General features: G+C 38.4%; 1 long non-coding RNA gene across 1 annotated transcript in view; it reads left to right on the top strand.

The window, feature by feature from the left end:
- Positions 1–6: 6 nt before the first annotated feature.
- LOC106149203 overlaps positions 7–17,852 on the top strand; it is a 38,630-nt gene continuing 20,784 nt past the window's right edge. The window contains exon 1 of the long non-coding RNA XR_001235214.1: positions 7–549. This is a non-coding gene — a long non-coding RNA (uncharacterized LOC106149203). The remainder of the gene's footprint in view (positions 550–17,852) is intronic.

The raw sequence follows: 17,852 nt of genomic DNA on the forward strand, positions 1-17,852 counted from the left end.
CCAGCACACGCGCGCGCGCACCCCGTAGCCGTTGCCCGCTAGACTGCGGCTGCACGCAGTAAGGACAACTGTGAGGACAGTCTCAGAAGAGTCCGCGGGACCTCTCCCATTTGAGAAACCCTTATCCCAGATTCGTGTGTAGTCCGTACTCAATTTGAGCCGGAAGTGGACATCACGTCGTGTCTTCAGTTGCGACCTGCAAGAAAGAACAGATTTGCTGGTGCTATGGACCAGCGTGGGTCCCCCGGAAAAGTCTTTAAAGTGTTTGATGACGATGATCTCACAGAGAGTATCGCTTTTCAGTTCGTCTTATGGAGAAACGAGCGAATAGTGTCATTTTAACAAGAAGCTAGAACTCATAACCCCACCACCACCACCATGTTCTGCTAAGAACGGAAACTTTAGTCATCTCTTTCATTTTCCATCATTACAAAGAAATAGCGTTGCTGATTGTGGGACTATTCCTACCTGTGTATTTTAAACTCAAAAATAACAAACATTTTTTCCTTGATTTGAGGCATAGTTAAGAATAGAAGCCACTATTTGCAAGTAAGTACTCAGTAATGTTTTCTATTTTGCCTATCTGCAAAAGCTTCGAATCACTTTCAGAATTAAGAATGCATGCTTCTGCGAATTTGGCCAGAAAGAAAAAGGAGTTGGTCTAAAAATCCGTTAAATTCTAAAATTTTGCATCTGTGGTTTAACATGTTGACACGTACTAAATTTTTATTTTTTTATTTTTAAAAAGCGATTTTAAAACGATATTTGCTTCCTGTATAAATGTAACATATTTAATAAGAGTACTAATATCAGTATTGTTTCATGACTGAGCACACCTAAGCTTAATTTTGAGAACTTTAAGAAATAAAACTACAACTAGGTCTAGAATATCTTAAACATTATATCATTATCCCCTTCAACTCAATATAATGAATATCACGGTTCACTTTAGTGTTCAAAGTTATGTTGTGGGGGAACCAAAGGAAAAATATAGTATGTTCCTTACCCTCAAAATATACTATTTCTAAACAGGATTACTGTAAAATATGTACATAACATTTTCAAAAAGTTTTTTTTCTCTCTCTCTCTCACACACACACACACATATATGCACGTGGACAAACTAGGACCAATAATCAAGGACCTAGAGCAAAATCTGACCCTGGCTGTCAAGCTTTAAAGAGTTAGCAAAAGGATGAAAAATGAAAAATATGAAGTTGGAAAACTTACTCGAGCCTATAAATACAATCTATATAACAGTAAAAGAAATAGTTGAATACCACCGACACTGATGGTATTTGTCTGCAAAATGAAAAAATACTAACCTTGAGACTACTCTCCTGCTGATACCATGGTTTTCCATATACTAATTTTTACTATCCTTTCTGTTCCCTGTCTCAGATCCTGCCTTCTACCCCTCACCTTATCTCCTGCCCCTTAGAGATCTCTCTTCCTTTGCATTTTAGTAGGAACTGGTTTGCTTAAGACCTCTAACTTGGAGTCTTATTTATAGTAATCTGTCAAATCTGTTGTGAATCTGCATTCTACACTGAAATTTTCAAATATATTTCTAAGTATGAAATGAAAAGGCTTGCCTCTTATTTAGAAATCTGGGACAATGGGAAGCCATTAGGACAGAGATATGGCAAGGGGGAATCTTTCACTGACCTTTGAAATGCTATTGGTCCAGTAAGTTTGATTTTGTTGTGTTGAAGTACTTGTTAAATATTAGGATTGTTGGCAATACACTTAAAGAAATTAAACCAATCCATAATTAATGAATAATAACTGCAGAAGAAACAACATCTCTTTTTGTTAATATTAACTCTGCAAACTGGCTTTCCTTTGGCTCAAGGTTCAAGTTTGAGAAAAACTTCTTACTACCCTGAATAAGCTTCCAAAAATTCTGAGGACTATGCAATCTCTCTTTGAAAGTTAAACTATCCTTTACCTCTGCTTAGGTAATGTGATGAGCTCAGAACTCAGAATGGTAGGCATTCTGGGTAATAGTGTAATAACCCATTGTAACATAAATATTGTACACTGCCATGTCCAGTGCAGCTCCTGAAATTCTCAGGGTGAAGGCAGGTGAAGGCAGTGGAGGATGAAGACATAAAGACAAGAATTAGAAAACAGAAAGCTGAGGTCAGGTGGAGCCCTCTCTCCAGGTGAGAAAAAAGGGACTGCTCAACAACTACAGTGCATTTATTTATACACTTAGCAGGTTGATGTCATGGGACCCCCCTCTGCCTAGCAATCTGTTTGCTTGGATTGCCTTGGGCGCTTTGTGTTCTCAAAGCTGGAGCAGCTTGTTGGCATGGTTCACCTTGAACACTTTGTTCTCTGGACAGGCCTTGCTCCAGCCCCACACATATCAATCTCCAGCTTCAGCTGCTCCCCACAGTACACTCATCAAAATGTAGCTGAGCATCTGTGATTCAGTGTAGGGACAACATGGTGGTTAAGCACCACCATCCTATGCTAAATCTAGGCTGAAGGCTCAAGTGCTTCAAAGTCACAACCTGGTTAGTTTCTGCTCCTTTTTTGCCCTCTCTCCATCACATTTCTCTAAGATATCCAGATTCTGGAGCTCCAAAAGCTTTTATTACTAGGCCTGTTCCCTATCTCCCCATCAGCCAGCAGCAGGATGGGCATCTCCCCTCCCTCCTGGCTTTAACATAATTCAGAGCCCAAAGTTTCTGCTGACTCAGACCTTTCAGACACCCATCCTAGGGACAGGGCAACAGGATCCTGAAATTGGGAAATGGGAAAGAAGCCAAAGCTTATGGAGAACAAGATACAAACCTTTTGTCTTCAGTGTGTCCTGAAAGCCAAAGATGCCAGCACCTACCTAGGTTTTGTTACTGGAGACACACCATGTAGTACCAAGAAGGAAATGCCAGTGTCCCTGTGTTCCACTGTTTTTCCCAGCTGGATGGTACTATAGCCACATATGCAGGGAACATAAATAAATGGCAGCACATCCTATGAAAGGTGAGTAGGAAGGTCAGGACCTGAAAAGCTATCTTATCATGTCAAAGTTTTACAAATAGCTGTTGAGGATAAGAATGTTTAACCTGGAAAGAAACAGACTTAGAATACTCCACTGGTGAACTTTGTCTATTTGAGAGTAATCATGTGAGAATACTGTTGCCCAGAAAAAAAGAAGCAATGTGGGAATTTGTGGGAGGGGGTTTGGCTCAGGTAAGGAAGGGCCTCCAATCCAGAAAGTGGGCAACCTTTGCAGGTACTCTGGACCCATTTTGCCTGTCCCCTTTGGTAAGCTAGGCTGGGCACTAAGAGCAACTTCAGGGTCCTGTCCATCACTCTATCTTAGAGCCTGGAGCTCCAGTCAACTAAGTTCTTCCTTTTCTCCATCCTGTTTAGTGTGTCTTAGAGCAAAGTCACACCTGGACCCAAGGTCAAGAGTCAAAAGGACTGTTCAGCTCACTTTGAAAAAGAAAAATAGAAGGGAAGCAAGAGAAACTGGCTTTTCAAAAGGAGAGCTCCTTTCCCTAGCCAACAGAAGAGAGAAGCGGGGCAGGCTACCGTGCTTTGCCCACAGTTGAAGCATCTTTCTCCTTCCCAGTGCTGGTCCTTTAGGAGCCCTGAATGCAAACCAGAGTCTATCTGGGTAAGGAAGTGTAATTGGGTACAATTTTTCTCTGAACAGTGTAGCCAGTGGTCTTCCGAAGACACTGATGTGGCCCTAGTTAAGCAACTGTTAAAGCAGGTAGGCACTGTGTCTTGGGAACACTTTTTTTTTTTCTGGAAATATGCTAAAAGCTGCCTCATCTTTCGATATGCAGAAGTGATCTCTGGGACAAGGAAGGGCTTTGTAAAAGAAACTCACATTTCTTTAGGAGGAAAGAGATCAATAATTCTCACATCTTCCTCCATAAGGCTTAGCACCAGGGCAAGACAGGTTGGCCTGGCAAAGACCAAGAGTACTTCTGGCTGTGTCAGAAGTAAGCTGGCAGGAGCTACAAGGTTTATATGCTGGGGCAGGTGGACCCAAACTTCAGGAAGCAGCTGCTCTATGGGAGGCTGGTAGAGTGCCTTGGAGCTGGCAGCTGAGGACTGTAATATTTGAGGCAGAAGATATTAAGGTCAGGCTTGTAGCTAAAGAAAAAAAAAGTGGGAGTGACTGCTTTTGTCTTACCATGTATAAGAACTAACAAAAAACTTCTGAAGAATTGGCACTGGAGGTATAGCTCAGGAATAGGGCACATTCTTAGTATCCTGAGACCTTGTGTTAAATTCCCAGCACTGCATCTTCCTAAAAACTTCTGAAGACTAGACACAAACACAATGTTCAGGTATTTCTCTATTTTGGAGGAGTCAATCATAAATTTCCTAAGACTATAAGTACAACAAACACTCCAGGATACAGCCATTCTCCTCTCTTCTTAATGAGCCCTAATTTATTAAGATACTCATGCTCTTCCATGTAAGCCTGGCCACATCCTCTCTCTCTCTAATTGGGAGAGAGGATGTGGCCTTGGGACAAGCAAGAACACTTTGGAATGGTTAAAAATTCAAATTCTTGGGCTCTACTCCAAACGTACTGAGTCAGAAACCCTAGTGCTGGGGTCTGGACAATCTGTTCTAACACACTGTATAGGTGATTTGCATGCACACCAGACTTTGAGAGCTGCTGGTATACAAAGCCTGCCAATTCTATTCTCTTTCTTTGAAAATAAGCAAATGGCCAGGCATAGTGATCCACACCTACTATCCCACCTACTTGGTAAGCTAAGGCAAGAGGATTGCAAGTTCAAGGCCAGCCTGGACAATTTAGCAAGACTTCATCTCAAAATATAACCTAAAAGAGCTGAGGATGTAAATAAGTGGCAGAATAACAGTGAAGGCCTGGCTTCAATCACCAATACTATGACAGGAAAACAAAAAGATGGAAGGAAGTAAGGGGAGAGACGGGGAGAGAGAGAGAGAGAGAGAGAGAGAGAGAGAGAGATATCAGGCAAATATCAGGCAAATGATATTTTGGTCAATTAAACTTGAGAGGTAGTCTACTGGGAAACCTTCTGAAAACTGTTCCTCAGCTCTTGAAAAGAGCATAAGGATTCCTCTTTCAGAAGGTCTTTGGGAAAAACTGTTTTTGTAATACAGTAAGTCCCCAACTTATAAATATTCAAGTTGTGAACTTTAACAGATACAAACGGTAGATACAAACAATTCACAGAAGTAGCTCATGTCTGCTGGACACTGTCACATTTGTGCTACTCTGTGCTTACTGTACTTAAAAGTAAAAATAGCTTATTTACAGTATTTGTGTTTATTTTTTATGCTTTACATTGTGTCAGAGGTGTATAAAAAACTTGTGTCAAAGGTGTATAGAGCTCACTTTGTTGGACTTACAAATGAATCTGACTTACAAATATTCTCCTAGAATGGAATTTGTTCATAAATCAAGGACTTATTGTAATGGCAAAACTTTATGTTACAGTTTATATCTAGCTGTTCCCCCCCAAAGTCTCATGCACTCATAGGTGGAGCTTTTAGGAGGTGATGGGTTTATGGAGGTTTGTAACTGACTCACTACTAGGAGGTGGGGTCTGATCAAAAGAGATGGGTCACTGAGGGCTCTACTTTGCCACCACCATGTGAGCGACTGTCTTCCACCATGCCCCTCTTCAATGTAGTCCTGCCTTGGAACCAGCCAACTATGGACTGACACCTCCACAAACTGTGAGCCAAAATAAACCTTTCTACCTCTTATTTGACGGTGTCAGTTATTCAGTCCCAGTCAGGAAAGTGATTAAAAGTTTAGTGCCAGGAGTGGGGTTTTTGTTGTAACACTACCTCATCACGTGGTTTAAAAGCCTTTGGAACTGGTTCTCAGGAGGAGTCTGGAAAGATCTGAAGATGTTGGCTGAATAATCAGCCCTAGAATACTGTAAGGCAAGCTTGATGGAGATTGTGGCTATAGCTCAGATGACCAGAACATGAATAAAAATGCAGATTATAAAGGCCAGACAGACTTAGGAGGTTTTACATGGGAAAAAAACTTTATTAGCAACTGGACTCCAGGCTGTGTTATGCTCTGGCAGAAAAATTTTCCATATTATGTTCATGCCCTGAGACTTTGTAAGAAACTAAAATCAAAAGTGGCATCCTAATCAGGTAGAGAAGATTTTAAGGCAACATTCAGTCTACAACATGGATACAGCTTGCTGCTTTTAGCCAGGTTTATACTGAAAATAAAGAGCAAAAAGCTCATTTCAAAAGTTTTTACTTTTTCCAGAGAAAAAGCACCTGCAGAGATGGAGCAGAAGAGAACTTGGTTGCTGAAGGTTTTAGCATTAAAAAGAATTCAAGTACTTTACAACAGGACAATAGAGATTTCTTTTCTTCCTTTTTTTTTTTTTTTTTTGGTACTGGGAAGTGAACTCAAGACCTTGCACTTGCCAGGCAGGTGCTTATGCCACTGAGCTATATCCCCAGCCCCACAACAGGACAATAGAAAAGATAGCTTGAGGGCATCACATCAACCAGCAAGACCCCAGCTAAGGCTTAAAGTTGCAAAAGTGAAAGACTTTACTTTGAAAAGAGAACCCCAGGGCACCCTGTTCCAAGAGAATGGCAGCCTAGGGGCACTGATTCCCCAGGATTCAGTTCATAGTGTTCAAGCATCCTGGCACTCAGAAGCCTCTGTAGCCCCAATTCAAGGGAGCTTGGCTACTGCTCAATCTGGCAGGAGACCTTGGTATCATTCATGTGGCACTGCATGCAGAATTCAAGAGTTATGGGGTTAGGAAGGCTTCCACACAGATTTCAAAGGAAAGCCTGGGAAACCAGGAAGGGTACCCCTTAAAGGGCAATGCATAAAGCTGAAAGTGCAGTGAAAACCCCAGAACATTGGGTAAGCCAGGAATATGGAACATATGAGGAAAGCTGCAAGGAGTCAGCAAAGCCAGCCCAAGAGAAAAGCCATGAGGGTTATAACTAGAGGCAATTCCATAGGGACAGGGCTGCCCATGCCCACTGTAGTTCACATTTCTCAGCCACAACTTCCCCCAGTGTCTTAGTTACTTTTCTCATTGATGAGACAAATACCTGACAGCCAAAGTTAAAGGAGGAAAGGTTTATTTAACTACAGTTTGTAGAGGTTTCAGTCTCTAATCAGTGGCTCCAAGGTAGGGTGGCTTGGCAGAGGAGAACAGTTACGGCAGGTAGAAAGTAGCCAAGCAACAGCTGAGGAAGGGACAAGCCTCTTTTTGTCCCTTACATTGTAACCAGTCTATTGGGATTAGGGTAGCTCCAATCCAATCTGTGGACTGATCCAGCAATCACCTACCCCCAATCCCTGCACCCTTAATCCTAACATTGCACCACCAGTCACACACTCTAGGTTCAGCCCCCTCCAAAAAGCCTGCCCCCCCCCCCACGACTGTATGAGGCTTTGGGAGGACATCTAGACACAAACCATAACACTTGGTATAGCACATAGAGTTACAGGATTTAATGTTTGCCCTGCTGGGTTTTGGTCTTGCTTTGATATCATTGCTTATTATCCCCCATTTCTCCCTTTTGGAATGGGAATATTTATCCCATGCCATTGTATGTTAGAAGTATTTGACTTTCTTTTTGACTTTTTTAGGGGCTCACAGCCAAGAGTTTACCTTAAGTCTCAGAACTTAGACTTGAACTTTTCAGCAATGTTGAAACTGTTAGGACTCTGGCAACTCTTAGAGATAGACTAGATGCATTTCACATAAAGGATGTGCATGAATCTTTTAGAGGTCAGGGATAGAATGTTATGGTTTATATCTAGATGCTTCCCCAAAGCCTGATAGTGGTTTTTTTGGGGGGGGGGCGGAGGAGATAATTAGACTATGGGGTCTTATAGCTGACTTGCTATTAGGAGATGGGGTCTGGGCCAATGAAGCTAGTCATTAAGCCTCAGCCTGGAAGGGTATTATATCTCCCTCTCCAACTCCTCCCTTCTCTCTCTCTCTGCTTCCTGTCTGCCATGCCATAAGCATCTTTCTTCTTACATGAGCCTCTGTCATGCTGTCCTACCTTGGAGCCAGCTGGCTACAGACTCAGCTAACTATGAAATCTCAACAAACTATGAACCAAAGTGTACCTCTCCTCCTTTAATTTATAAGTGTTAGGTTTTGTGTCCCTCTGACAAAGACAGTGACTAAAACATATCATTTGCATTTTTCATTCTCATTCTTTCATGAATGAACACTGGATGTTTTCAGAGGCTGTGCAATACACAACAGATTGAATGAGAAGCAGATGAGAAACCATCTCTCCTTTGCCAAAATAGGAAAGAATTATGTAAAAATGTAAGGCAATAGACCCCATCCTGTTCAACTTAGTAACTTAGTGAGACCCTGTTTCAAAATAAAAACTAAGCTGGATGTGGTGGTGCACACCTGTAATCCCAGCACCTGGGAGGCTCAGGCAGGAGGATTGCTACAAGTTTGAGGCCAGCCTGGGCTACATAGTGAGTTCAAGGACAGCCTAAACTACATAGCAAAACCCTGTCTCAAAAATAAATAAATAAACTAAAAAAGAGCTGGGGATGTGGCTTGGTGTACCACAAAAAAAGTAAAACAATGGCAATCCTCTTCCTAATTTTTGTTTATTTTTTAAAATACGATTTTAAAATTAAAATATGTGATTTATATTAATACATACTAAGTGTCTTATTATTTTATGTAAATTAATAAATACTTTAAATTTTGAGGCTAGAGCTCAGTGGTGGAGCACTTGCCTAGTATGCATGAAGACCTGGGTTCAGGACCCAGCACAAGAAAAAAATATACATTAGATTTTTCTCAGTTTTAATGCATAAATATAGTGAGACATAATCCACATTTAAAAATGCTTGCTGGGCTGTTTAATTTTTAAGCTTCTAAAAGGAAGAAGTTCTGAGAAAATCTAGAGCTGCTCCTCCAGAAAGAGAATGCAGTACCTGGGGCTGCTGCTGCCATCTTGTGACCATGAGAGGACCACAGTGAGTAATGTGGGGCAGAGAAAAGCCTAGGTCACTGACCTGAAATACCCAACATGTGTATAGTGTACACACCTTCACTACTTTGAAACATCTTGTTCTCTGAGATGATAAATTTCAATTTAGGTTTGACTTCTTACAAAATCTTCCCAGATGTTTCAATTTATATTTAACTCTGAGGACTTCAAGGACCTTTACAACCATTTGTTTGTGTTTCCAGGTCTTTGTGGAGTAGTGCTACTATTTACCAGATAAAGACACTAAAACCCTAGGACAGTGGGGATGAACCTATGGCATGTGTGCTGCAGCCAGCTGTCTGTTATCATTGAAATCTCTGAAAGGTTCGCCATTATTGCCCTAAGGCAAAAGTTTAAAAAGAGACACATAATAAACTGTGATACAGAGGTCATTTATGAAGTTAACAGAGCTCATCAGTACTCATTTTTAAAAAGCCATGAAAACATACTATAACCCACATACACTTAGGAAAGTAAGCCTTCCAATTAAGTCTCTGTGTTTAAAACATTTTAAGTTCTATTTTTAAAAACTGTTAATTTTTATGGAAATGCTAGCCATTTTCAATTTAACTCAGTAAAAAATCTTGTTTTTGTGCTTTTATTTATTTTCCTGATATGGGTCTCTTTACACTGACCTAAATCCCCAGTCATTTTTATTCTTAATTTTAAGACGGGATCTCACTAAATTTCCCAAGTTAAGCTCAAACTGTGCTCTTCCTGCCTCAAGCTCCTGGAATGCATGCATCATCAAAATGAGCCTAAACGCTTAGGTTTTACAACTGCCAACTTCAGACTTTGAGAGTGATGTTCACCAATAGGTTGAATAGACAAAATCAAGTTATAGCTATATAATTGGGCATTGCCACAAAGAATCAATTATTAGACTCTCAATAAGCAGTTTTTTTATTTTAAAGAAAATTAAAAAATAACAAAATAACAACATAGACAAAAACAAAACAACACAAAAACAAAATGATACAGGGTTTCAAAACAAAATGATAGGAATTAACAGTGGTTGTTAGATTACCTATTGTTATCTTCAACAAAGTTGCTCACATTACCAGATGTAAGAATGCAAGATAGATCAAACCATTAAAGAGAATAAAAACTAATAAAAAAATTAGAAATGATACAGAGCTTCACTAAACAAGATGGTAGGAATTCACCAATGGTTGTTATATTGCATATTGCTGTCTTCAAATCAGTTGTTCGGATTACCAGATATAAGCATGCAAAATTGGTCAAAAAAATTTAAGTATTAACTGTTCCTTACAATAAACCAATAGACTTCAGCAGTACAATTATCTCACACACACACACACACACACACCCCTATATATATATATATATATAGTCCCTTTCTTTCAATAAGTAGTTTTTTTTAATATAAAATCTAGATAGAGGAAGAGAATCTCTGAAGATTTAAAGGAAGTATTGTGTAAGTACCAGACGGAAGTGAGCAATCCCAGCAATGACTGACTGACATTGAAATAACCTTACTCAGAGCTGAAAAAGTTATTCAAGAGCCTTGGATATTGTAGCAGAGATGGCCAAATGTCTGCCAAAAGCCTTTCCATATCACAGATCCTCCACTCAGGTGGGGCCCTGTAACTGAGGCTTTCCAAGGGGATGTCTGAGGTGATGTGCTCAGCTGCATCTGGCTTCTAGCCAAGGCAGTTAAGAAATGAGTGTGTATCTCCATACTCTTTCTTTCCCTGTGGTCTAGCTAGATGCAAAGAACTAGAGGCCCCAGAGAACAAAGCCACCAGATGGGAAAGGCCTGGTTGCTGTATCCCTTGTAATGGAGCACTGACTACCAGCAAGGAAGACCTACCTAGGACTGTTAAAGGAGTACGAAATAAGCTTTATTTTGTTCAGCCCCTGAAAACTGCAGAGTAATGCTAGCATTAACAAATGCTAATCTATTTTGAAGCACTGAAGCTTCAAGCAAACTTTTTAGCAGAAAGTTCGGGTTTTAGGAAAAAGAAGAGCAAGTCTCAGGTTCATTATTGTATTCCCATCCTGGTGCCTAGTTCAGTGGTAGATGGCAGTTAGCTGTGTAATGGATAACTGAATGGATAGATAAGCAAAGTCAGTGAATAAGCAGGAAAATTAGGTGTTCACATGAAAGGTGTAAGAGATTGGAATAAAGTAACACTGAACATTTGTGGGAAAGGTTCTACATCTTAACCAGTACTTTTGTGTATTTTAATTTAAAAAAAAAAGACGTAGATAAAGTACTGAATTTCTCTGGAGGTATTAAAGAAGACACCAGGCAACTACTTGGCAGGAGTGTGAAATGTGATAAAGTTCAAGCTTCGAAACGTGGTTAGAAAGCGATTAGACGAGTTTTGCCTTATCTTCTTTGATCTTTTAAATAAAGTGACTGTGCTAGTTAAGAATTCTATCTTTAGCTGCTTAAAATAATGAGCATTCTTTATAGGTATGTGTCTTGTATGTTTTATGCAGTGCTAGCAACTGAACCAAAGGATGTTCAAATGCTACACACCAATTCTACCACTAAGCCACACCCCTAGCCATATTTTTAGTTTATTGTTTTAAGAAGTAAAAGTATGATATGAAAAGTATATAACTATAAATGGTTTTCTGATCACATACTAAAGCAATCTTCATAAATTGAGTATATAAAATTATAGGCAAGTTTCCCTAGTGGAAATCACCTGGTTCTGAAGCTCTGGCCTGGCAACCCTGAACTCATGAAGTGTCAAACATAAATATCAGTTAGTGAGGTAATAAGAAAAGCATTTGTCTTTGATATCTAGTTTTAGACCAATAGTATAGGATGAGAAGGTATACACTAACATTTATTTCTCTAAAGTAGAATTCTAAATTATTAATTTTATTTCTCTTAATACTAAAGGATGAAATAGGAAATTGGCTTGGAGAAATAAGATAATACAAAGGCTACAAATTGGATAGCTTTCCTAGAAATGATTGTTTTAGAAAAAAATCAGTCAATATATATTTGATTTATATGGTACATACCTTTTCCTATCCTTTCCATACCTCCTAAGCAATACAAGGGATGTAGAATAGTTGCCTAGCAACTTGAAATTAGTGAGATAGTCCCCTCTCTTTGACTTGATTTTAAATTTTAAAGTTCTTCAAGGGCAACTATGAGATAAATGTCAAAAATGTAAAAGACCATAATGCTGGTACCATGCAATGAGCTTTAGGAAACAAATCTACATACTGTGTATGTGGTTCATATGTTAGGATATTGATGCTGGTTTGGAAAGTACTAATTTGAATCTAAAATACTAAATCTTTTTCCTGTGATTTTAACTAACTTAAAATGCCTTTGCCAGGAATGGTGGTATATCCCTGTAATCCCAGCTGTCCAGGAGACAGGCAGGAAGATTATAAGTTTGAGGTCACATTGGGCAATTTTGAAACATTCTATCTCATAATTAAAAAGGCTGGGGATATAGCCAGGTGGTAGATTGCCCCTGGGTTTGATCCCCAGTACAAAACAAACAAACAAACAAACAAAAAACTCTTGTTCATGGACTGCTTTGTTTTGTTTTCTAATAGCTAAAATAAAGGGAGTATGGAAACATAGAGCAAATGTGAGGTCTGAGACCAAGGAAGTTTTTGTAAATTCTTCCACACAGTTGAATCCAAAGGAGGAATTATATATAAATAGAATTTTGTAATCCCCAAGTACAGAGGTTTAAAAACTAAGAAATACTCTTCTGCTATAAAATGGCAAATGATACAAATAATGTAAATGCATTATTTCCTTAGTGGAAATTAAGTCTGAATCCCAACTAAACTCATTTACTACAAGATACAGCTTCCTAGGAGAAAATAATATATAGTTTATAGCAATACTTAATTTTTCTTCCATGATACAGGGAGCAAACAAAGGACAACTTCTGGGGTATGAAAAATCTGGATTTCCCCAACTAAAAACCTTAGGATGTCTGTGCTTTTAAAATTCTTTGTCAGAGCTCCTCCTACTGGAATAACTTCTTCAGTACCATGAATCAGACTAGATCAAGATTCAAAAACAAGTGAAGTTCTTGTTGGTCTGAAGCTCATGGATTCAAGTAATCCCCTCAAATAGCTAGGACTACAGGTGTGCACCACTGCACCTAGGATTAAGATTCAACTTTCTGTTTATTGTTTTACAGTGCTGAGAATTGAACCCAAGACCTCTCACATGCTAAGCAAGTGGTCTACCACTAGCTGTACATCTAGGCTAAGATTAAAATTTTTAATATATGACCCACAGATTCTTTCTCTGTGGCAGGGGAAAGATTTCACATTAAGCACTGATTTTTCCACCTTATACTTGGAGTTGAACCCCCGATCTGGTACATGCTAAGCTATACCTGTAGCCCTTATTTAGAGACAAAGTCTTGTTAAATTGCTATGACTGACCTCAAACTTTTAGCTTCCTGCCTAAATGCTAGTTTTTCAAACATTCATAAGGATCTGTTCACTGAGATTTTGGTTAATGTTAGCAAATGTCTCATGATCTGCCTAGCACTGTATTAGTCAGCTTTCCATGTATCAGTGGTCACTGGAGAAACAGATTTAATATATATTCCTTAAAATCGTTGCTTGCAGTCAGGTGTGCAAGAGTGCAAAAGGGTGGTCTGTGTGCTGTAGATCTGAATGATTCAGTTAAAGGTCAAATGGCCTGGAGCTTACTTCTGTATCAGGAAGCTAAAGTATCTGCGATGGAAGGGTGAAAGATCTGCACTAGTAGGCTTAAGAGTTTGTGTTGGAAGCCAGGAGATGGATATTTAATGTAAAAGGGAAGACCAGAGCTCCTTCAAAGAAACAGAAGCAAGTCTTCCTTCTTTGTCTTTTGGAAGAGTTATATTTGGCAAAAGGGTATATTATAATTTCTTAGTTTCTAACCCCCTACAAGTCTATTGGTTGGTGCCACTCACACCACTGGTGAGTCAGCCTTTCATCTTCAGTAAATCCATTCAGTTACAACCAGAACTATGCTAAGCCAATCTGTTGGGTATTTCTTACTCAAGTTGACACAACAGTTAACTATCACATAATATTACTGTGACAAAATATCTGAGATAATTCAAATGGGGAAAGTTTCAGTTTGGCTCAATTTCACAGGTTTCAACCATGTTTTGCTGGCTCCAAGGTAAAACTATTATAGCAGTAAACAGTCGGGGAAGAAAGCTGCTAACCTCATGGCAGCTAGGAAGCAGAGAGAAAGGGAAACAGCCAGAGCCAGAGAGGAAGGATTCAGGACCAGATACAGTCCACAAGATCACTCCTCTATAAAACATGCTCTTCAACTAGGCCCCACCTCCTGTTCCTATCACTTCCCCAAAATGCCATTAAATTATGATCTCTTCAGTCAAAGCCTCATGATCCTGTCATTTCACCTTTGAATATGGGTGCAATGGGGATCAAGCCTGTAATACGTGAGTCTTTGAGGGGACACACATATTTAAATCATAACAAGCACTATTCTAAGGGTTTTAATACAACTATTCATTTAAGTATCACAGCAACTATATGAGGGAGGTACTATTATCTTTGTTTCATGGATGGGAAACTGAGATACAGAAATGATATGAAATAAACTTGTCCAATGTCATACAGTAAATGAGAGACTAGTATTTGAGCCCAGGCAAGATGACTTCAGACCCTCAGGGCTCTTTGTCTCTGTCTGTCTCTGTCTCTTTCTCTATTTCTCTTGTACTGAAGATGGATCTCAAGGCGTTCACACTCAGCTACATCCCCAGCCCTTTTAAATTTTTTTTAATTTATTGACAGGGCCTCATTAAATTGCTAAATTGCTCAGACTGGAACAATCCCCAAAAGTCTCATAGAACAAACCTTACCACAGTGTAGCAGTTGGACAGAAGGGAAAAAAGGGGTGGGATGGGGAAGTATCATCACCAAGAAAATAATGCAATGACATGAAGTCATTATATTTTAGTAATAACTCTCAATGTGAATGGTCTCAGTTCTCTAATCAAAAGATGCACATTGGCAGATTAAATTGAAAAATAAACTCAGTGGTGTCCTGTATACAATAAACACATTTAGCCAGATGTGGTGATGCATGCCTGTAATCCCAGCACTCGGGAAGCTGAGGCAGGAGCATCATTATGAGTTTGAGACCTGCCTGGGCTACAAAGTGAGCTCAAGGCCAGCCTGAACTGCATAGCGAGACCCTGTCTCAAAAAGACAAAACAACAACAAAAATAAATACAACAAACACATTTAATACAAAAAGAAATTTGAAGACTAAAAATTAAAAGATGGAAAACAACATTCCATGCAACAGGGCTCCCCAAATAAGGAGCAATAGCTATCCTATTTTCAGACAAAGTGGACTTCAAGCCAAAACTGATTAGAAGAGGCAAAGAAGGTCACTGCATATTGGTTAACAGAAAAATTCAACAGGAATAGATAGCAATAATAAATATATATGCATGAAACACTGGCACACCTTCATAAACCAAACACTACTGGATATAAAAGATCAAGTAAAAATCAACACAATTATAATGGGAGCCCTCAATACCCCACTGTCACAAAGAGATTAACTGGACAAAAAATCAACAAAGAAATATCTGAGTGGAGTCACTCTTTCAAACAAACTGATTTAATAGATATCTACAGAATGTCCTACCCAACAATAGAATATACGTGCTTCTCAGCAGCATATGGAACATTCTCCAAAATAGACTACAAATTAGCCCATAAAGCATCATTAAATAAATACAAAAGATCAAAATAGTCTCAAGTATATTATCAGATCACAGTATGATGAAACAAGAAATTAATGGCAAAAGAAATTATGCAAACATATGGAAATTAAATATGTTCTTACATAATCATTAAGTCACAGAACAAATCAAGGAAGAAATTAGTTCCTAGAATCAAGTGATAATGCCAGTACAACATACCACAACCTACGGGACAAAATAAAAGAACTCCTAAGAGAAGTTTATAGCTGTGAATACCTAAATTGGTAAAACAGAGCAAGCCCAAATAAATAACCTAATGATGCACCTCAAGGTTCTAGAAAAACAATCCAAATTTAAAGCTAGTATAAGGAAAAAAAATTATAAAGATTAGAATAGAAATTAATGAAACAGAGGTAATTAATGAAATTGAGACTAGAGAAGAAATGGATACCTTCCTAGATACATATGATTTACTAAAACTGAACCAAGAAGATATAAAAACACTTGATAATCTAATAACAGGAAATGAAATTGAGGCAGTAATAAAAAACTATCAACTGCTTTTCTTAGTTGGTAGTTTTTTATTACTGTCTCATAATTTGACACATGTATGTATATGTCAAATTATATGTATGTATATATATATATATATAAAGTCAAATTATCTTTACTTGTGGATGATATGATACACTACAAAGAAGACCCAAAAATTTTCACCAAGAGCCCTAGAATTAATAACTAAATTTAGCAATGTAGCAGGATACAAAATCAACACATAAAAACTGTATTCCTATATACCAATAATGAACTCACTGGGAAAGAAATTAGGGAAAAATACCATTCACTGTAGCACCAAGAAAAAGTAAATATTTAGGAATTACCCTAATCAAGGAAGTGAAAGATCTCTACAACAAAAACTACACCACTCTGAAAGAGTGAAGAAGGCATCAGAAAATGGGAAGATAGCTCCTGTTCCTGGATAGAGAGAATCAATATTGTCAAAATGGCCAGAATTCCAAAACTGATATATAAATTTCATGCAGTCTCAATCAAAATACCAATAAGATTCCTCACAGAACTAGGAAAATAACCCTAAAATTAGTATGAAGCCAGCAGAACCCCAAAATAATGAAAACAATCCTGGGCAACAAATGCAAAGGAGGAAGCATCACAATTCTGAACATCAAGTCATATTATAAAGCTACAGTGATAAAAAGAGAGAACTGAAGAAAAAAAATAGAAATAGAGCTTTTGCACATGTGGAGGGGAACAAGAGTTGGAGGGAGCAGGGAGGGTTGGGAGGGTAAGGGGACAGAAAAAGAATTAAGATGTGTTATGTATATGTACAAACTCCCCAATAAGTGTAATCATTATGTACTGCAAAAATATACTAAAAAATAGTCAACTATATAGAGATGATCTTTTAGTTTTTGTTTTGTTGTTGAGATATAATCAGCATAAAGTGAATAAAATTTAAATGTTCTGTTGAATAATTTTCACAAACATATATGTGTGTGTAAACACCATTCCCAAGAACAAATAGTTTATTTCCACCTATCCAGAGAGTTCTCTTGGGCCCTATTACAGTCAAAAGCACTACTCTTCCCACCTACCCATAAGAACCACAGTTCTAATAGCCATTACTGTAGATTTTTTATGACTTTTTATTTCAAATAAATGAAATAATATGTATTCTTTTGTATCTGTCTTCATTCTCTCACTATATGTGAGAATTCACTCCATTTTGATTGCTGTTATTGCAATCCATGTATATATCACAGTGCGCCCATTCTGTCTATTCTGCTGATAGACATGTGAGATGCCTCTGCTTTTTTGCTCTTTTGAATCATTGTTATTCCTAATATATATTAATTATACATATGATTAGTATATTAGTATTATGAATAATATTGCTATGAACATTATTGTACAGGTTCTTTGTGGACACACATTTTTCATTTCTTCTAGGATAATACATAGGAGAGACATTATTGGGCCATGGCATGATATTTAACTTCATGGGAGATTCAAATAGTTCTCTAAAGTGATTGTACACTTTACAGTTCAACCAGCAAGGCATGAGAATCATTGTTGCACCACATTGGATATTACTGATTTGTTTGTTGTACTGGGAGTTCAACC

Source organism: Chinchilla lanigera, unplaced genomic scaffold (assembly GCF_000276665.1).
Source record: "Chinchilla lanigera isolate Chin_1 unplaced genomic scaffold, ChiLan1.0 scaffold00038, whole genome shotgun sequence".
Taxonomy (NCBI): domain Eukaryota; kingdom Metazoa; phylum Chordata; class Mammalia; order Rodentia; family Chinchillidae; genus Chinchilla; species Chinchilla lanigera.